The sequence below is a fragment of the Erythrolamprus reginae genome, chromosome 10 (assembly GCF_031021105.1).
Source record: "Erythrolamprus reginae isolate rEryReg1 chromosome 10, rEryReg1.hap1, whole genome shotgun sequence".
Taxonomy (NCBI): Eukaryota; Metazoa; Chordata; class Lepidosauria; order Squamata; family Dipsadidae; genus Erythrolamprus; species Erythrolamprus reginae.
In genome coordinates this window covers 40,138,970-40,160,676 of record NC_091959.1, presented here as the reverse complement: position 1 = coordinate 40,160,676, position 21,707 = coordinate 40,138,970, and the positions used below count along the sequence as shown (strand labels likewise).

The 21,707-nt window shown below is 43.3% G+C and overlaps 1 protein-coding gene across 1 annotated transcript in view; it reads left to right on the top strand.

Moving 5' to 3' along the window:
• The first annotated feature begins 299 nt into the window (after nt 1-299).
• The window catches only part of TANGO2 (transport and golgi organization 2 homolog), a 71,091-nt gene continuing 49,683 nt past the window's right edge, over nt 300-21,707 (top strand). Inside the window, exon 1 of the mRNA XM_070762729.1 lies at nt 300-468. The gene's annotated coding sequence lies outside the window, so the exon portion shown is untranslated. The remainder of the gene's footprint in view (nt 469-21,707) is intronic.

Below are 21,707 nucleotides of genomic sequence, written 5' to 3'. Positions count from 1 at the left end.
AGGCCAAAATAAAATAAAATGCAATGTTAAAATGCCAAAATAGAATAAAATGCAAAATTGCTGATCCCTGCAAACTGCAAAGCGTTCCTTGCAAGGGGCAACAAAAGGTTCGTTCGACAAAGGGAGAGGAGAGGAGGGAGGAGCGAGCGAGAGAAGGAAGAGCCGTGCCAGATGAGCGAGCGAGCGAGTTAAAGAGAGCGAACGCCGGCGGAAGGAGGGCAGGAAAGCAAGCGGAACGGCGACGTCTCCATAGCGACGGTGGGTGGGAAAGAGATCTTAATTGGCGTGGAGCACCAAGGGGGCGGGGCGGGAGGAGAAAGGAGGGGGTCGATGCGGCCTGGAGCGCACGCGCGCGCTCGGAGGTGGGCGTGGCAGGCCAATCAGGGCGTTCCTTCTTTAATTGTGGTTGGCGCGGCCCGGAAGCGGCCGCTTGGGTGGAAGTTGAAGGCACCGCTCGAGCCGCTGAGGGTGAGTTTGGGCGCCCCGAAAAGCCGCAACCGGGTCCCTGAGCGTCTGGGGCGCGCCGCGGGGTCTGACGGGAGCAAGGAGTCGGGGCAGTTTGGAAGGCTGACATGGTGGACTTCAAGTCCCATCGACCCCTTCGCTTGAAACTCCTTGACGAGGGATTGTGGGAGTTGTAGTCCGTAAAGGTCTAATGTCTCCTGGCCTCTATAGCTGGGGATGATGGGTTTATAGGTATGAAATCTTCGCTGTGCGGGGTGGGGGGGAGAGACTAAGGGCAGGGAGAGCGGGGTTGAAGTCTACCCCCAGCCTTGGACGACTTTGGATCCCTTCTATCGGTCTACCTCCTAGGGTGTTGTGTGGCAATGATCCCATCTGTATGGACCCATTTCAAGTTACAACAGCGCTGAAAACAAATGACTTAGGACCGTTTTCCCCCTCACTTAAAAGACCTTTGCAGCATCCCTGGTGCTTGGTTTCTGCTAAAATATGGGAGAAATGGCACAAGTGGATTCAAAAAAGATATGACAGAATGACAGTTAATTTCAGACTAAAGATGTAATGAAATATCTGATAATTTTCTCTTCAACTGGCTTATTGTAAATATATGTATACGCTCACAACTTTTGCTATCTTAATATCTTTCTTTTTGGATGAAAATAAGTTTCTCATCTTCCTGTTATTTTATTTTCATTTTTCTGTGTTATAGGAGTAAAGACAAAATGTAATTGTATACTAAAAACGGGCGATGATCTGCAAATAGATGTTTTCTGTTTTAAATGTATAAAAACAATTAAAAAAACTTTTAAAAAAGAAAGAAATATGGATGCTTGGCAACTGATGGTTGCAGTGTCTGGGAATCATGGGATTCCCTTTAACGACCTTGACAAAGGAAGTCAGCCAGTTGTCACTTAACAATTGTGTTACTAACTTTACTGCAGTGATTCACTTAACCCTTGACAGGAAATGTTGTAAAATGGGGGAAAACTCAACTGCCTTGGTTTTAGCAATGGAAATTTGGGGCTTGGTTGCGGTCGTAAATTGAGGACTACCTGTAATCTTGCATATAATGATGACTCTGGATGTATACTGTACTACTATTAATCTTCTCCTCTTTCCATCAACCATCTCCTCCCACTAATGACTTTAACTCTGTTGCTTGTATGCTTACAATTTATATTGACTGGTTCCTAATATGATTTATTTATTTATTATTTATTATATTTATACGCCACCCAACTCCCGAAGGACTCTGGGCGGCTTCCAGCAAATGAAAAAAAAAAATTCTAAGACAATCTAAAACATTCTAAACATTACAAAACAATTTCTAAAACAGTGTAAACAGTCATTAGTAAAACCTTATTTAAAATACATGTACAGTACTCTCTCAGTCATTTGTCATTCATGGCCGGATGTCTCAGTCATCACCGGCCCCAGGCTTGCCGGAACAACCAGGTCTTTACAGCTTTGCGGAAAGCTGGTAAGGTAGGAAGGGTACGAATCTCTGGAGGCAGCTGGTTCCATGTGGAGCCACCACAGAGAAGGCTCTTCCTCAGGGCCCACCAGCTGACATTGTTTAACTGACGGGACCCAGAGAAGGCCGATTGTGTGTTCTTATTGGTCGCTGGGAGCAGGGTGGGCTGCTAGCCGGAACGCTAAATAGGGCTCGCAGCGGCGGTTCGTGAGTGCTAGCAGGGCCAGTGCAATTTTGCTTCTGCATCTGTGTAGGTAGCAAATCGAACATGGAGCTGCAGGTGCACCTATGTTTTGGCATGCGCAGAAGCATAAAACCTTGCCAAAACACGGGCGCACCTGCAGCTCTGTGCGATTTTGCTACCTCCACAGGTGCAGAAGCAAAATTGCGCTGACCTCGCTAGCACTCACAAGCCGCGGCGGAAAACCCAATTTAGCGTTTCCGCTAGCAGCCCACCCCTGGCTGGGAAGGCAGTCCTGATGATAGTCCGGTCTTATTTGATTGCTTATTTATATATGACTATCATTAAATGTTTGCACCTTATGATTCTTGACAAATGTATCTTTTATGTACACTGAGAGCTTATGCACCAAAGACAGAATTCCTTGTGTGCCAATCACACTTGGCCAATAAAAATCTATTCTAGTCTATTCTATACATATTTTTTTTAAAAATCCAATACATAAGAGATACTGTATCAAATCAAATCAACTTTATTTGATTAGTCAATCGACCATATCAAAGCGAAGAAAAGGACCACATCGGCCGTCATAAAACTGTGACTGGTTAAAATACAATAAATTGGCTAAAATAGAGGGAATTTGAATAAATAAGTTAAATGCAGTATAATATGCTAAAATTGAGTAGTAAAACATGAGAATATAACTCATGCAAAGGATTATTTTAGACATACTGATATAAAATATTCTTAAGTGAGTTCATCTCCTTTGCATGCCACCCCAATATGTTCTATAAAACGGATTCTCATCTGAACAGCCCTGACTATAAACTTAGAGGTTCTAGAAACTACATACACATGTAACCTTCACATACTAGGAAGCAAAAGCAGTTGCTTTATATATCCCTTCACCTTCCAGGCTGGGAAGTTTAGCAGTGTCTTGGATTATATATGTGTCTCAATGGAAAAATAAGAGATACTGAAAGCAAGTTGCAAGAATTCAAAAGGGAAAAATAGAGTTTTAAAACAAAATGGGTCCAGATCCAGAAAATGGGTAATGTAGCAATTGGGTTAAATGTGAGCTCTGTGGGTTTTCTGAGAAGGGCTAATTTGCCAAAAAGGCATTTTTGCCTTTTGTCCTATTTTATTGCAATGTCGATGGAGATTCTCAGTCATCCAGGTCACAGTTGTCCCAAAAGTGCTTTTTTTCAAGAGGCAACAGGACTTTCTGGGGGTTTTTTTCCCCTTTGAAGACGTTTTGCTTCTCATCCAAGAAGCTTCTTGGATGGAGAAGCAAACAGAAGAAGCTTCTTGGATGAAGAGCGAAATGTCTTCAGAGAAAAACCAGGAAGTCCTGTTGCCTCTTGAAAAAAAAGCACCTTTGGGATACAGGCAAATGTGCTGGCTTTCTCTGAAATATATACTGCTCAAAAAAAATAAAGGGAACACTCAAAGAACACATCCTAGATCTGAACGAATGAAATATTCTCATTGAATACTTTGTTCTATACAAAGCTGAATATTATTTATTTAATTAATTAATTATTGGATTTGTATGCCGCCCCTCTCCGGAGACTCGGGGTGACTAACAGCGACAATAAAACAGTGTACAATAGTAATCTGATATTAGAAATGATTAAAAATCCATTAATATAAAAACCAAATGTACATACATACATACCATGCATAGAATTGTAAAGGCCTAGGGGAAAAGAGAATCTCAATTCCCCCATGCCTGGCAGCAGAGGTGGGTTTTAAGTTGCTTATGAAAGGCAAGGAGAGTGTGGGTAGTTCTAATCTCTGGGGGGAGTTGGTTCCAGAGGGCCGGGGCCGCCACAGAGAAGGCTCTTCCCCTGGGTCCCGCCAGGCGACATTGCTTAGTTGACAGGACCCGGAGAAGATCCACTCTGTGGGACCTAACTGGTCGCTGGGATTCGTGCGGCAGAAGGCAGTCTCGTAGATACCCTGGTCCGGTGCCATGAAGGGCTTTATAGGTCATAACCAACACTTTGAATTGTGACTGGAAACTGATTGGCAACCAATGCAGACTGCGGAGTGTTGGTGTAACATGGGCATATTTGGGGAAGCCCATGATTGCTCTCGCAGCTGCATGTGAAATTGATTGTCAAGCAGTGTTGCTTCCTAAGTGGACAGTTTGATTTCACAGAAGTTTGATTTATTTGGAGTTATATTGTGTGGTTTAAGTGTTCCCTTTATTTTTTTGAGCAGTGTATGTTTTTTGTTCTGTTATTATAGACTTTCTTCGGAGGAGTCAGTGCATCCTGTTTTTATCTGTCCTCGGTGGCCTCTTAATGACACTGAAAATAAAGTTGGGCTGGTTTGGGATTCACATTTGCACCAGATTAGAATGGATTATCGTAGGATACGTGGGTTAAATTGCTTGATGGGTGACTGAACCATGTGTTTTAGCCTCTCTAAGAGACTGGCATGACGGGTTTAGCAGAATTTGTGCAAACCCAGATAAATAAGTTAATTATTGAGTCAAGCCATGGGTGTGCTTAGCCTAATTGTTGATACTGTGTGGAGTCCTTGGCAATTTTTGATTGGTTAGTTGTAGATATTTCATTACCTGTAAAAGATATGTGTGGGACTGGCTTTGGGAGATGGAGCAGAGAGAGAAAGAGAGAGAGGCTACATTGACAAAATCTTGCAAATCTGAAAACTTCTCATTATTACAGGAATGAAGAGATGAGATGCTTTCAGCTGCAGAGTGGGACAATTCTGAAATCTTTTTCTTAACATAACAGAAAGGGTATAGATTGTAAATAAAGAATCGGGTTATTAAGTGGGTTTCAGAGTCATTTCCAAGCAACCTGTAGGGACTAGGAAAGATTCTCATTCTCATATAGGTAGTCCTCAATTTACGACTATAATTGTGCTCTGTTGCTAAGTGAGGATTGTTCAGGGAGTTGTCCTATTTAATGATGTTTGTTTGTTTGCTGTTAGTTGAGCTCTGTTGCTAAGTGAGGATTGTTCATCGAATTGTCCTATTTAATTTATTTATTTATTTATTGGATTTGTATGCCGCCCCTCTCTGCAGACTCGGGGCGGCTAACAACAGTAATAAAAACAGCATGTAAATCCAATACTAAAACAGCTAAAAACCCTTATTTGTAAAACCAAACATACATACAAAAAAGCATACCATGCATAAATTGTAAAGGCCTAGGGGGAAAGAATATCTCAGTTCCCCCATGATGTTTGTTTGTTGTTAGTTTATTGTATTTATTGTACTTATATGCCACTCACTCCAAAACGGATTCTGAGCAGCTAAATAAATACAAACATCGAAGATTGACAGTAGAAAAAGTCCATCTAGTCTGCCCTTATACTGTTTCCTGTATTTTATCTTAGAATGGATATATGTTTATCCCAGGCATGTTTAAATTTAGTTACTATGGATAGACCAACCATGTCTGCTGGAAGTTTGTTCCAAGCATCTACTACCCTTTCAGTAAAATATTTTCTCACATTGCTTCTGATCTTTTCCCCAACTAACCTCAGATTGTGCCCCCTTGTTCTTGTGTTCCCTTGAACCTTATTTAACCCTTTAACATATTGAAATGTTTCGATCATGTCCCCCTTTTCCCTTCTGTCCTCCAGACTATACAGATTGAGTTCATGAAGTCTTTCCTGATACGTTTTATGCTTAACCATCAATACAATAAGATAGTAGTGACATAAAAACCCCATACATACTTGCAATATTGAGTATATTCCTTTCCCCCTAGGCCTATACAATTTATGCATGGTATGTTTGTGTGTATGTTTGGTTTTTAATAAGGGTTTTTTAATTATTTAAAATATTAGATTTGGCATATGCTGTTTTATTATTGTTGTTAGCCGTCCCGAGTCTACGGAGAGGGGCGGCATACAAATCTAATAAATAATAATAATAATAATAATAATTTACTGACCAACTTACAATGGTGCTGAAAAAAGCCATTTCTGCATTGTGCGAATTACCTCTAATGGCCTCACCCTCTTTGCCCAGCGACTAACCGTACTTCTGTCTAATAATAATAATGAATAACAATCAACCTAATTCCAGGCCTCAACAGCTTTCTTGCTGCCAGCAAACCATCGCAATTGTTAGGTTGACAGTTGTTACGTCCAATTGTTAAGTGAACCTGTGCTTCTCCATTGACTTTACTTGTTGGAACGTCACAAAAGCAGATCACATGAACGTGAATCAGTTGCCAAGCTCTGAGCATTGCTCAAGTGACCATGGGGATGTTGCACTTCCTAAGTGTAAAAAACAGCTGTGACTCATTTTTCCCCAGTGCTATTGAAACTTTGAACTATCATTAAATGAGCGGTTGTAAATCAAGGCCTACCTGTAATTTGAGAGGCTTCTGCTAGCTGGTGTAGGCTATTCCGAGTTACACGGACTCCTGTTACTATGTCCCTGATCTGGTGCCTACTTATTTGGGAATAAATCCAATCGCGTAGAAGGCAGCTTGCTCTTGAATCATTTTATTATGGCCATGCAATCCTATTCTGAGTCTCAGTTATTTAAATTCTGGACCCTATGCCACTGTTGTTGTTTTATTTATTTATTTATTTTATTTATTTATTAGATTTGTATGCCGCCCCTCTCCGAAGACTCGGGGCGGCTCACAACAATAAAAACAATATTATAGCAAAACAAATCTAATATTAAAAGAAACATATAAAACCCTAGCATATATTTAAAAACCAAACAACACATTCATACCAAACATGAAACAATATATAAAGAAGCCTGGGGGGAAAGGTGTCTCAACTCCCCCGTGCCTGGCGGTATAAGTGAGTCTTGAGTAATTTACGAAAGACAAGGAGGGTGGGGGCAGTTCTAATCTCCGGGGGGAGTTGATTCCAGAGGGCCGGGGCCGCCACAGAGAAGGCTCTTCCCCTGGGGCCCGCCAAACAACATTGTTTAGTCGACGGGACCCGGAGAAGGCCAACTCTGTGGGACCTTATCAGCCGCTGGGATTCATGCGGTAGTAGGCAGTTCCAAAGGTATTCTGGTCCAATCTATTTGCTAAATAATCACATTTCCTGAAAAACATGGCAGCTTCCTGTACAGTAACTTCTTTTACCCTGTGAAACAAATGTAATCTTTAGTTTGAAACACTTCAAGGCAACTGTGACAATTTTCCCAAAGCAACTTTTGGCTACAACAGGAAGATAATCTGTTTTGTTCGTTCTTTTTTTTTTATTCACTCCACCCCACCCCAGTGCGAAAGGTTAAGGACATATTAAAGACTAATTGCTTTTTTATCAGCAAACATGGGTAGTAGTACTGTAGTAGTAAATGTGCAGTTGGGAATTTTATTGTCTTTTAGATTTGTTTGATCGAAACGTTTAAATATGTTAAATAAGGTTCAGGAGGGAAGTGTTTTTAATAGGAAAGTGGACACAAGAACAAGGGGGCACAATCTGAAGTTAGTTGGGGGAAAGATCAGAAGCAACGTGAGAAAATATTATTTGACTGAAAGTAGATCCTTGGAACAAACTTCCAGCAGATGTGGTTGGTGAATCCACAGGAACTGAATTTAAACATGCCTGGGATAAACATATATCCATCCTAAGATAAAATACAGGAAATAGTATAAGGGCAGACTAGATGGACCATGAGGTCTTTTTCTACTGTCAATCTTCGATGTTTGTATTTATTTAGCCGCTCAGAATCCGTTTTGGAGTGAGTGGCATATAAATACAATAAATACAATAAACTAACAACAAACAAACATCATTAAATGTTCTGTCGGGCTCTCTGGTAGACTCCTCCCAAAAATTCACAGGTACAAATTTCAGACACACACACGTTTGAAAACAATGTTCTTTATAATGAAAATTCACTTAAACCAAGCCCTCTTTTTGTATAGCAAAGAGCACTGGTCTCCAAACAAACTGGTAATTTGTACAAGTCCCTTATCAGGACGTAATATAAGGGCAGACTAGATGGATCATGAGGTCTTTTTCTGCCCTCAGTCTTCTGATTTATTTATTTGTTTGTTTGTTTATTCATTCATTCAAATTTGTATGCTGCTCATTCCCTGAGGCATTAGTTCTCAACCTTTCTAATGCCGCAACCCCTTAATAATGGTGGTGACCCCAACCATAAGTCTAGCGCCAATTCTCCCAACAGAGCTTTAAGCTGTTTGGCAGGAAGATCAGAAGGACATTCCCACTGTAAACACCTGATTGGTTGGCTTGTAAAAAGGTTGGGAACCACTGCCCTAGTAGGAAAACTTAAGGAGATATTAAAGACTAATTGCTTTCTATCAGCAAACCAGGGAAATAGGTAAACGTGCAGATAGAAATTTTATTCTGTCTTTTGGGGTTTTTTGTTTGTTTGTTTGTCTGTTTGTTTGTTTACATTTGTACGCCACCCACTCCCTAAGGACTCTTGGTGGCTCACAACCAATAACATCCAAGGTACTGGGGGGGAAACCCTATAAAAACAGTTTAAAAACAGTTAAAATAAAACAATAAAACCCATGCATAACACGTATGGCTGGATCTAGGTGATTATCATCATCAGATCAACAGCCCCAGGCCTGTCGGAATAGCCAGGTCTTTACCGCTTTCCAGAAGGCCAGTAGGGTGGAGGAAGTCTGGATCTCAGGAGGATTTCAGAGTTGGTGCGGCCACAGAGAAGACCCTGTTTAGGTGACGGGACCCAGAGAAAACCAATCCTGTGGACCCTTACTGGTTGCTGGGAGCTATGTGATAGAAGGTGATCTCGAAGAAGATCTCGAAGCCATGTAGAGCTTTAAAGGTAATGACCAACACCTTGAATTACATCCAGAGACCGATCGGGAGCCAGTGCAGTCCATGGAGGATTGGTGTAATGTGGGTGTAGCTAGGTGCACCCACAAGAGCTCATGTGGCTGCATTCTGGACCAACTGTAGTCTCCGAACACTCTTCAGGGGTAATCCCATGTAGAGCATGTTGCAATAGGGGGCACGCAGCAATGCCAGGGGTGTGCGCACGAACATGCTTTTTTGCTGCAGGGAGAAGCGGGGATTGCACTGAACAATAGCACACAGAGCACTGAGCATATAACAAACCCTTAAGACACACCATAGAAAAATATTTAACAGGGATGAAAAGAAAGGAGGAGAGAGACGGAGATAATGAGACAAACGTAAGTCTCCCGAAAGCTAAGATGAGAAAATATGTAGCACTTGGCTTTACTGAGTGAGTACGATGGGAGCCGAGGAAAGACCGGTATGTTTATTGTGTCTAAAAATGTTGGCACAGGACAGCATGAAGCCCCAAAAATTAAGGCGTCACTTAAACACATTACACCCCTGATAAGCCGCTTGAGTTTTTTCAGCGAAAACGTGCCAAATATTGCATACAATTGTCCCACCAGAGAGCTAGGGGCGCTCGAAGTGTTTACTTCTTCCGGGGGGGGGGGTGCATAATAGAAAATAATTGAGAAACACTCCAGTAGTCTAAGGGTGAGGTGACAAAGGCACGAATCCCAGCGACCAGTTAGCTCCCACAGAGTTGGCCTTCTCCGGGTCCCGTCGACTAAACAATGTCGTTTGGCGGGTCCCAGGGGAAGAGCCTTCTCTGTGGTGGCCCCGACCCTCTGGAACCAACTCCCCCCGGAGATTAGAATTGCCCCCGCCCTCCTTGCCATAGTTCCCCCTAAGCTGAGCAGTGAGCAATGGCTCACTTAAAAATCATCATCAACTCAGAGTTTTTCAAACCTGCCCAGAAGCCGAGAGGGAAAGAATGAGAGGGAAAGACTGCCGCCCAGTCCCGAAGGGACTGCCGCTCAGACACTATACTTTTCCGCCCACCCCCCAAAAAAATTAGAGGGAACACTGCCTTTCGTAAGCTCCTTAAAACCCACCTCTGTCGTTAGGCATGGGGGAATTGAGATATTCCCTTCCCCTAGGCTTATAAAATTTATGCATGGTATGTCCGTATGTATGATTGGTTTCTTAAATTGGGGTTTTTTACATTACTTTTAATATTAGATTTGTTCATATTGTCTTTTTACTGTTGTTAGCCGCCCCGAGTCTACGGAGAGGGGCGGCATACAAATCTAATTAATAAATAAAGAAATAATGAGTGACTATGAGAAGAGACTCCTGATCCAAGTAGGGTCGCAATTGGTGCACTAGGCGAACCTGTGCAAAGGCCCCCCTACCTACAGCTATTAGATGTTGGTCTAATATTAGCTGTAAGCCTAGGAGGATACCCAAATTGCAAACCCATTTTGAGGAGGGTCATTTCCCCACCCCCCATAACCAAGGATGGACAGTCAGTATAATCTTTCGGAGGCAGTGCCCACGGCCACTCTGTCTTATTGGCGTTACATCTGAACCTGCTAACTCCCATCCAGAGCCTCCAGCACATCAAATCCACTGCTTCACTGAATTGTCACAGGGTGGATGGGACCAAACCAACTATAATTACCTTATTTTTGGACTATAAGACGCACCAAGATTTCAAAGAGGTAAGTAAGAAAAAAAAAGTTTTTGTCCTTCCCGGCCCCAGGCGCACTTTGCAAGGCCTCCAAACCATCTGTGCACCCCGTTTTTGCAAAATTGACCCGTTTTTTTGCAAAAATTGGGGCATTTTTGCCTTCCCCTAGCATCCAGTTTTTTGCAAAAATTGATCTGTTTTTCACCCCTTTTTTGTAAAAAGGGTGTGGGCAGAGGGTTTGGGGGTCCTGCAGAGAGTTTCTGGGGGCTGGGGGAGGCAAAAATGGCTCATTTTTGCCCATTTTTTCACAAAATAGGGGTGCTTTTGCCTTCCACCAGCCCCCAGGAGCTCTCTGAAGGCCTTCCAAACCCTCTGCACATTCTTTGCTAAAATAGGACGCAGGGATAGGGGTTCAGGAGGCCAAAATGTATTTGGTGTATAAGACACACTGACATTTCCACCCTCTTTTAAGGGGGGAAAGTGCGTCTTATACTCCCAAACATATGGTAGGTGTATGCAGGATGTCCAGCAAACCCGGAAAACAGGGGAATCAGGGAATTTTCAGGGAAATCAGCGGTTCGGGAAATATCTGGAAATTATCAGGGAATTCGCTAAAAAAATGGTATAAGTCGGTGGGGGAACCAAACAGTATTAAAATTTATTTATTTATTTATTTATTTATTAGAATTGTATGCCGCCCCTCTCCGAAGACTCGGGGCGGCTAACAACAATACAAAAAGACAATGTAAACAAATCTAATCTTAAAAACCTCAATTTAAAGAACCACTCATATGTACAAACATACCATGTATAAATTCTATAAGCCTAGGGGGAAGGGAATATTTCAATTCCCCCATGCCTGATGACAGAGGTGGGTTTTAAGGAGCTTGCGAAAGGCAAGGAGGGTGGGGGCAACTCTGATATCTGGGGGGAGCTGGTTCCAGAGGGTCAGGGCTGCCACAGAGAAGGCTCTTCTCCTGGGTCACGCCAAATGACATTGCTTAGTCGACGGGACCCGGAGAAGGCCAACTCTGTGGGACCTAACCGGTCGCTGGGATTCATGCGGCAGAAGGCGGTCCCGGAGATAATCTGGTCCGATGCCATGAAGGGCTTTATAGGTCATAACCAACACTTAAAAATGTTTAAAATTCAGGGAAAAATCATGGGGGGAAAGAAAATGGATTGCGCTGCCTGGCAGAGTCAAGCAAAAATGAGCATAACTTTGGCATAACATTTTTCTTCCTCACCTACCGATATTTCTCCACGGCTTATCCGTTTGGTATAATGTCATCTACGACCGTGTCTTAACTAGATCACAAGTTACAGGGAAGTGCCAGGGAAATATCAGGGAATTTCGAAATGCCCTGTGAAAATATGAAAATAAATTATGAATGTATGAAAATAAATTATGGCTTTTGTGACATCTTAAGAAATGCATTATTGCATATTGTTTCCTTAGACACAAAAAAAGCAAACAATTGTAAGTCAACTCTGGCCTAGTCTACTGGGACTCTGAGATGTGTACAAAATTGGTGGTAAAGGCCTAAGGTAAAACTAGTTTCTTAGTCATAGGGATCCAAAATTATATTATTCTTATCGAGATTGAACTAGACTTTCACATGTCAATGAAACAGGACCTTTCTTTACTATAACATATGGAGATTTTCTGATAATATAGCTGACATAAAAACAAATATTTTCATCTTGGTTGAGTGAAATTACTACTAGGGTACAAGCTTGAACCTATTTTAATGAAATTTGTGTATATCTTACAAAAATATTGTTTCGGTTGATGTAATATAGAGCCAGGGTGGCGCAGCAGGTAGAGTGCTGTACTACAGGCCACTGAAGCTGACTGTAGATCTGTAGGTCAGCGGTTCAAATCTCATCACCGGCTCAAGGTTGACTCAGCCTTCCATCCTTCCGAAGTGGGTAAAATGAGGACCCGGATTGTGGGGGCAATATGCTGGCTCTGTTAGAAAGTGCTATTGCTAACATGTTGTACGCCGCCCTGAGTCTAAGGAGAAGGGCGGCATAAAAATTGAATGAATGAATGAATGAATGAATATTTCTTAGATATTATTCTAAATATCTTAGATATTATTCTAAATCATGGTGAGAAGCAACTTAAGAAAGAAGGAGAAATTTGCTGATAGCTAGAAAAATTAATCAGTGGAACAGCTTGCCTCCAGAAGTTGTGAATGCTCCAACATTGGAAGTTTTTAAGAAGATGTTGGATAACCATTTATTTAAAGTAGTGTATGACTTCCTGCTAAAGCAGAGAGTTGGACTAGAAGACCTCCAAGGTCCCTTCCAACTCTGCTCTTTTATTCTATTCCAAATAATTCTTGCATTTTAAATTCAGCCCGTATTTGAAAGCCAAGGACATTCACAGTCTAAATAAAAACCAGAACAAGCAACCTATAATAAAACTTGCCTGTCCAGAATGGTGGTAGGATAACCAATAGTTATGTTGACCTCACCATATAAACCATGATCTTTAAGCATTTTTCTAAGGCACAATTGGCTGAATTCACATTCTGTTGAGCCGTAAACCATGATTTACAAACCACAGTGGCCAGATTCATACCATGCTTAAGCTATTATATGCATTATCTACTTTTGTTGCTGCATGATTTGTAAAGGAGAAGGCCTGGAAATTTATATGGGCTATAAAAGTAATAAATAATAAAGTAATTCCGGTCGTGTCAAAGTTTATATGGCTTGAACAGTGAAATAAACATCAGTGTTCCACAGGCTTTGAAAACAATAGCTCCCGTATATGTTTAAAAAGTATTCGTAGTCACCAGAAAAGGAAATTAGAAATTAACATTGTGGAATAGTGACTTTATAAATGGATGAATATTTTATCCAGTCACTACAAACTAGCATGAATTCCAATGTCTTGTGCTTCTCTTCAGAAGAGTTCTTAAGCATAATATTGCTTCTAATTATCTCTATCCTTGCATATTTCAGCTGTTCTTTAGCACTTCATTTCAGTCTGCAATATTTATTCTGTACAATTTAGGAAACCAAATCACTTCTTCCATGATCTCTCTTGCAAAGAGCACGGGTTTTTGTAGGATTTTTTAAAAATCCAAAATCATTTATACTGTCTTCTCTATCTATCCCGTAAAAAAAATATGTTAACTACAACCTTTGCTTTGGACATACACTACATTGGTACCTCTACTTACAAACGCCTCTACTTACGAACTTTTCTAGATAAGAACCGGGTGTTAAATTGCAGCCTGCTTTTTAATATTGCATCCATCGACTTTTTTTTTTTGCAGTCAGTTTCCTTTGGCTCTGGGTTTTTAATACCTTTAATATCACAGCATATTTCACCATTAGCTTTAAAATTCCCATATACAGTACAGTGGTACCTCTACCTAAGAACGCCTCTATTTAAGAAGTTTTCTAGATAAGAACCGGGTGTTCAAGATTTTTTTGCCTCTTCTGAAGAACCATATTCCACTTACACACCCGAGCCTCCGAAACTGTAACTGGAAAAGGCAGGAAGAAGCCTCCGTGGGGCTTCTCTAGGAATTTCCTGGGAGGAAACAGGGCAGGAAAAGGCAGGGAGAAGCCTCCATGGGGCCTCTCTAGGAATCTGGGAGGAAACAGGGCAGGAAAAGGCAGGAAGAAGCCTCCGTGGGGCTTCTCTAGGAATCTCCTGGGAGGAAACAGGGCAGGAAAAGGCAGGGAAAAGCCTCCATGGGGCCTCTCTAGGAATCTCCTGGGAGGAAACAGGGCTGGAAAAGTCCACAGACCTTCAAGCTGCCAAGCTTGAGAAACACTGTGCTAAACAGGGCGTACTGTATTTGATTTAAAATCATGATTTTAAATCACTAGCAAAAAGGCTTGTGTCAGGCTCCAAGTAATGCACCCATTACATATCGAACTCAGCTCAATTTGAAATCATCATTTTTAAAGAGCAGCTGTCATCCCATAGCGGTTCCTCCTCTGACCCACGGTTAACACAACGACGGTCTCAATATTGCCGAATATACGGCCTCATGCTACATAACGAAGCTCCATTTCATGCTGAATAAACTTCATTATTAGAAACATAGAAGATTGATGGCTGAAAAAGACCTCATGGTCTATAAAGCCCTTCATGGCATTGGACCAGAATATCTCCGGGACCGCCTTCTGCCGCACGAATCCCAGCGACCGGTTAGGTCCCACAGAGTTGGGCTTCTCCGGGTCCCGTCGACTAAACAATGTCATTTGGCGGGACCCAGGAGAAGAGCCTTCTCTGTGGCAGCCCCGACCCTCTGGAACCAGCTCCCCCCGGAGATCAGAACTGCCCCCACCCTCCTTGCCTTTCGTAAAGTTCTTAAGACCCATCTATGCCGTCAGGCATGGGGGAAGTGAGACATTTCCCCCGGGCCTATACAGTTTATACATGGTATGTTTGTGTGTATGTTCGCTTTTAATAATGGGGGTTTTAGTGTTTTTTAAATTATTAGATTTGTTCTTACATTGTCTTTGTTATTGTTGTGAGCCGCCCCGAGTCTACGGAGAGGGACGGCATACAAATCTAATAAATAATAATGATAATAATAATCTAGTCTGCCCTTATACTATTTCCTGTATTTTATCTTAGGATGGATATATATTCATCCCAGGCTTCTTTAAATTCAGTTCCTGTGTATTTACCAACCACGTCTACTGCAAGTTTGTTCCAAGCATCTACTACTCTTTCAGTCAAATATTTTCTCACGTTGCTTCTGATCTTTCCCCCGTTGTTCTTGGGTTCACTTTCCTATTAAAAAACACTTCCCTCCTGAACCTCATTTAATCCTTTAACATATTTAAATGTTTTGATCATGTCCCACCTTTTCCTTCTGTCCTCCAGACTATACAGATTGAGTTCGTTCAGTCTTTCCTGACACATTTTATGCTTAAGAACTTCCACCATTTTTGTAGCCCGTCTTTGGACCCGTTCAATTTTATCCATATCTTTTTATAGGTGAGGTCTCCAGAATTATTTACATTTAATCTCCAGATACATTTAATCTTAAATAGAAAATTACCTTTAGATAGATTTTACTCCAAAAACATTTTATTAAAATAAATGTAATGCATTTTTTAAAAATCCGATCTAAATTTCAAAAAAATCTGATCTTTTTTAATTGGTTTTTTTAATCATCATTTTTTATCCACCATAGTAGTGCTAAATAGTAAATTTGTACTAGTTTGATCCCATTGGTATAAAAACCCTTGTCTTGTTTCCTCCCCTTTCGTTTTGAGGCAGGCTTAAAAAATCAAAGCCTGCTGCATTTTTAAAAAATAAAATAAAATCTTAACCACGCCGTTCTCTATTCTGCTCAAATAGAGCGTTTTGCATTGGTTTAGACAACAAACTGGCAAATCAAGGCGCTGAATAGATTTCAATTATTATAACAATGTTAAGCTGTCATGTTTTTAACAGATCTCTATAAAGCTGATCACTTAGAATAAATAAAATATGGAGCAAAGGGCGATAATAAGAAGCAGCGATGCGAGACAGACAAAATATTGGAAATGTCAGCCTTAATGTAGCCATCACTCTTTGATTTATATCTCATTCTCGTCTGGTCTTTTCGTGGCGAGCATGTCATTTATAATGACTTCTTCGGATCTTTGTTGTCATCTTTTAAGAATTGTCACTTAAAGGTGCTTTAAACAATGCTGGTTTCTAATCAAGGGGGTGGGTCTGTTTGGTTTTTTGTTTAAAAAAGACATTACTGTAGCTTCCCATAACCTGATTGGCGCAGTAGATGGCAGCACCTGTCTGACCTTGGCAGAGGAGCATGGTTAATGTTTAAGGTGAAGGAGCTCTTGGAAATTATGCCAGAATTGTGGGCTAAACCTGGAAGGAATTCCCTAAAGAAGACAATGGCTACCTATTATGACGGAGTGGCTGTGGGTTTTGCCTCCCAAGGACAATCCCATCTATCCGTCCATTACCCTGGGGGGGGGGAATTATTGACTCCCTCAGAGAGGGTCCGCAACTTGGGCGTCCTCCTCGATCCACAGCTCACATTAGAGAAACATCTTTCAGCTGTGGCGAGGGGGGCGTTTGCCCAGGTTCGCCTGGTGCACCAGTTGCGACCCTATCTGGACCGGGACTCATTGCTCACAGTCACTCACGCCCTCATCACCTCGAGGCTCGACTACTGTAATGCTCTCTACATGGGGCTACCTTTGAAAAGTGTTCAGAAACTACAGATCGTGCAAAATGCAGCTGCGAGAGCGGTCATGGGCTTACCTAGGTATGCCCATGTTTCACCATCACTCCGCAGTCTGCATTGGCTGCCGATCAATTTCCGGTCACAATTCAAAGTGTTGGTTATGACCTTTAAAGCCCTTCATGGCACTGGACCAGAATATCTCCGAGACTGCCTTCCACTGCACGAATCCCAGCGACCGGTTAGGTCCCACAGAGTGGGCCTTCTCCGGGTCCCGTCAACTAAACAATGTCGGTTGGTGGGTCCCAGGGGAAGAGCCTTCTCTGTGGCGGCCCCGACTCTCTGGAACCAACTCCCCCCAGAGATTAGAACTGCCCCTACTCTCCCTGCCTTTCGTAAACTCCTTAAAACCCACCTTTGTCGTCAGGCATGGGGGAACTGAATCACCTCCCCTGGGCATGTACAATTTATGCATGGTACGTTTGTGTGTATGTTTGTTTAGTAAATGGGGTTTTTAAAATATTTTAAATTACATTTAGATTTGTCATGAATTGTTGTATCCTGCTGTGAGCCGCCCCGAGTCTGCGGCGAGGGGCGGCACACAAATCTAAATAATAGATAGATAGATAGATAGATAGATAGATAGATAGATAGATAGATAGATAGATAGATAGATAGATAGATAAATAAATAAAGAAGACGATGGCTACCTATTATGAACCCATATCAGAGGATATGAATCCATATCCACTGAACCGGTAGTGACCCGTTGGTGTTGTCACAATGATGTCATGGAACTTGTTCAATCAGTGCCGATCCATGGGGGCCACCATCTCTTTGCTTTTGACTTTTTGAGGGGGTCGGAAAAGGTGGGGAGAAGCCTCCGTGGGGCCTCTCTAGGAATCTCCTGGGAGGAAACAGGGCTGGAAAAGACAGGGAGAAGCCTCCATGGGGCCTCTCTAGGAGTCTCCTGGGAGGAAACAGGGCCGGGAAAGGCGTGGAGAAGCCTCCGTGGGGCCTCTCTAGGACTCTCCTAGGAGGAAACAGGGCTGGAAAAGGTGGGGAGAAGCCTCCGTGGGGCCTCTCTAGGAGTTTTTTCCCAGCCCAAAGTCTCTGCAGGCTTCTTTTCATTGCTATTCCCTCCAAAGAATATTTTTCTAGCCCTAAGTCTTTGCAGGCTTTTTTTTTTTTTTTTGCATTGCTACTCACTGCAAATAACGTTTTTTTTAAAAAGCCCTTACCAGGGGATAAAATAATGTGCTGAAACTGACCAGATTGACGCTAACTAAAAGATTATCTGGTAGGCAGATTTTTTTCCCTCTATTTTTCTCCCCAAAATCTAAGCTGCGTCTTATACTCCGAAAAGTACGGTAATTAAAAACAGTTCGGGTTGGAAATCTACATGTTTCCCTATCATCTTTTCTAACCACCTGTGTATCTTTGCCCAATTTTTCTTTTGTCTTTCACAATCACAGATCTTGAAGGGAGACACCGGGTCCCTAGCTTAGGAACGGGACGAGATCTCTCTTATTCCTCTGCAGCCGTACTCTTGGGCTCATAAAAGTAATTTAATTTGTTTTCGATAAAACCGCTTGATCATCGCTCACTGGGGCAAGGTTAAGTCAATTATTCCGAGCTGCTTGGAGTTCAGCTATTGATTTCATTTTCCCCCTTGCATCTCTGCATTCTGGAAAGCTCTTGATACAGCCAAGCTCTTTGCTGTCTGGGAGATGTACGGGTGATTGTTTCAGTTACTCGCATTTTAATCCTTGTTTTCACTTGGAAGGAGATGAAAGTGCACACCGTTGTGTTATTACAAGGTACTGTTCCCAGTGGGGGCAGCACGGGAAAGACTTAACAAGCCTCGCTCGCGAGGCTCCAATCTACAAGGTCGCACCGTTCACACGTGGCCAGAATCTTTAAACCTGGTTTGGTAATGATAGGAGTCAGGTATAGCTAGTTTTTGAACTTGATTGATTGATTGATTGATTGGATTTGTATGCCGCCCCTCTCCGGAGACTCGGGGCGGCTAACAGCAATAATAAGGCAGTGTACAATAGTAATCCAATAATAAAAACGATTAAAAACCCATTAATATAAAAACCAAACATACATACAGACATACCATGCATAAAATTGTAAAGGCCTAGGGGGAAAGAATATCTCAGTTCCCCCATGCCTGACGGCAGAGGTGGGTTTTAAGGAGCTTACGAAAGGCAAGGAGGGTGGGGGCAATTCTAATTTCTGGGAGGAGTTGGTTCCAGAGGGCCGGGGCCGCCACAGAGAAGGCTCTTCCCCTGGGTCCCACCAAGCAGCATTGTTTAGTTGACGGGACCATAATTGTTGTGAGTGATCCTTGTCCAGCTCTGATTCTGAAGAGGATGAACCAGGCCCAGGAGCGGGCTGCCATTCCCGGCCCTACTGGAATGGGCTGGGAGCGTGCCTTGCTTCCCCCCCCCTTGTGTGCGTGCACACACGATTTCCAGGTTTATTTCGCTTCTGCGCATGTGCAGAAGCAAAAAAACCCAGAAATGGGCAAAAAAGTAAGTGCCCGCTCGCTGCTGCCCGCTGCCGTTTGCCCCCCCACTGCCCGCTTGCTGCGCTCGCCTCTCGCTCTCGGGGCAAACGGCAGAAGCACAGGCAGTGGGATAGCCGGTGCAAGAGGTGAGCAAGGGGTGAATAGCAGAGGAAGGCAACGCTCATGGCGGGGCAAGTCAGGCGTAGGTCCGAGGAAGCACCGATGGTGCGTGCACGCATGTGCATGCCTGGCATCGCCACCGGTTCTAGCCTACATGCTACATGTCCGCCCCCGGAATGGCGTTCCCCACCGTTGAGGCTGGGGCCCACCACTGGCCAGGCCCCTCAGGGTACCCTGGCCAGGGGGTCTGCCAGAAGAAGATTAGGGTGAGAGTGAGGAAGACAGTGACTGGGGGGCGTCTGAGGGGGCTGATGCGACAATGGGAGATTGGTCACTGTCAGACAGTGAGGAAGACATATTAGGGGAAAATTCTTGGATTAACCCATGCTATAGAAGGATGGCTGGAAGGCGAGTAAAAGGTCTTAATTCATGGCCTTAGCTCTTTGAGGTGTGATGTCACTTCCAGGCAATACAAAGGAAAGGGTTGTGGGAAATGGGGGTGTGGATCCTCAACATTCGTTCCATAGAAGAGCCGAGAAACTGTGGCGTGCTTGAAAAGAAGTTCTAAAAATCATGATCTCTGCCTCAAGAGACATTCTGTGCTGGATTTCTGTACTAGCAAAAGTATTCAGTGAGCTACTGCCTATGTTTTGGGTAATGAAAAGGGGTTATGTAAGGAATGTGTTAACGACTGAGTTTGGCGCACCTCCCAGACGCGGTATAGAGCGCTGGTGAGACCACATTTGGAATACAGTAAGACCTCACCTATCGCAGGTGTTACGCTCCAGACCCGGCCGCGATAGGTGAAATCCGCGATGGGGAATTTATCCTCCTTCCCACCAGCTCCGGATGCCTGGAGGCGAGCAACGGCTAACCTTTTCCCCCCACTAGTACTTACTCTGCGCCTGAGGAAAAGAAGGGGAGGGGGACAAAAGAATCGCGGGCCCCGAGCATTCCCGACCCACTGCTGTTCTTTGCAGCAGTTCGGCCAAACGTTGTCTTTTTTGCCTTGCCCCGGCTGGAAAGTCCCTGGTGAGCTGCCCCGGCTGGTTCTTTTTCTCTCTCTCTCTCTCTTTTCTTTTTTTCTTTTCCCCTCCACCCGCCCAGCACTTCCTCTTCCGCCCTCAAGCCCAGTCTGGAAATCCCCACCGCATCGCGTTCCTTTCTTTGCTCGCGCTCGCTCGTTCGCGCGCTACCGGGAGCTCTTTCTACAACCCCAAGCACACCGCCGCTGCCGCCAACCACTAAGCGTGCCTCCAAAGGCTGCCTTCTCGGCACTGGCGAGGCGGGTTGAACGAGGGGACGGGCCTCCGCCGGAGCTCAGTCCCCGCCCCGCTCATCATTCGGGAGTCACGCTGGAATTATTTTAGCGCTTGTTTGTGTGGTGAAATGATTCAAATGAAGCTTCTCTCTGAGCATGAGCTGAGCACTTGTCCTGCCCTTCCAAACTTCTAAGCGCCGTATCTGTGCCAACGCTGACTTCAAAACCTGCGATGAAGTGAAGCCGCGGTAGGTGAAGCGCGATATAGCGAGGGACTACTGTACTGTGTTCAGTTCTGGAGACCTCACCTACAAAAAGATATGGATAAAATTGAACAGGTCCAAAGACGGGCTACAAAAATGGTGGAAGGTCTTAAGCATAAAAATTATCAGGAAAGAATCATGAACTCAATCTGTATAGTCTGGAGCCAGTGATTCCCAACCTTGGCAACTTGAAGTCCAGATATCTTCAAGTAGCCAAGGTTGGGAAACACTGGTCCGGAGGACAGAAGGGAAAAGGGAGACATGATCAAAACATTTAAATATGTTAAAGGGTTAAATAAGGTTCAGGGCAGAAGTGTTTTTAATAGGAAAGTGAACACAAGAACAAGGGGACACAATCTGAGGTTAGTTGGGGGAAAGATCAGAAGCCACATGAGAAAATATTATTTCACTGAAAGAGTAGTAGATGCTTGGAACAAACTCCCAGCAGACGTGGTTGGTCAATCCACAGTAACTGAATTTAAATATGCCTGGGATAAACATAGATCTATCCTAAGATAAAATACAAGAAATAGTATAAGGGCAGACTACATGGACCATGAGGTCTTTTTCTGCCGTCAATCTTCTATGTTTCTATGAACCGGTTGCCAAGTGTCTGAATTTTGTCGGGGTGACTGTAGGCTGCAGTGGTCATAAGTGTGAATAACGGTCGTGTCATTTTTTTCCCAGCTGTGTTGTAACTTTGAAAGATCACTAAGTGAACTGTTGTAAGTTGAGGACTACCTGGAGTGAGTAATAGGATCACAAACCGGGATGGAACTTACAATTTCCCAGTCTAA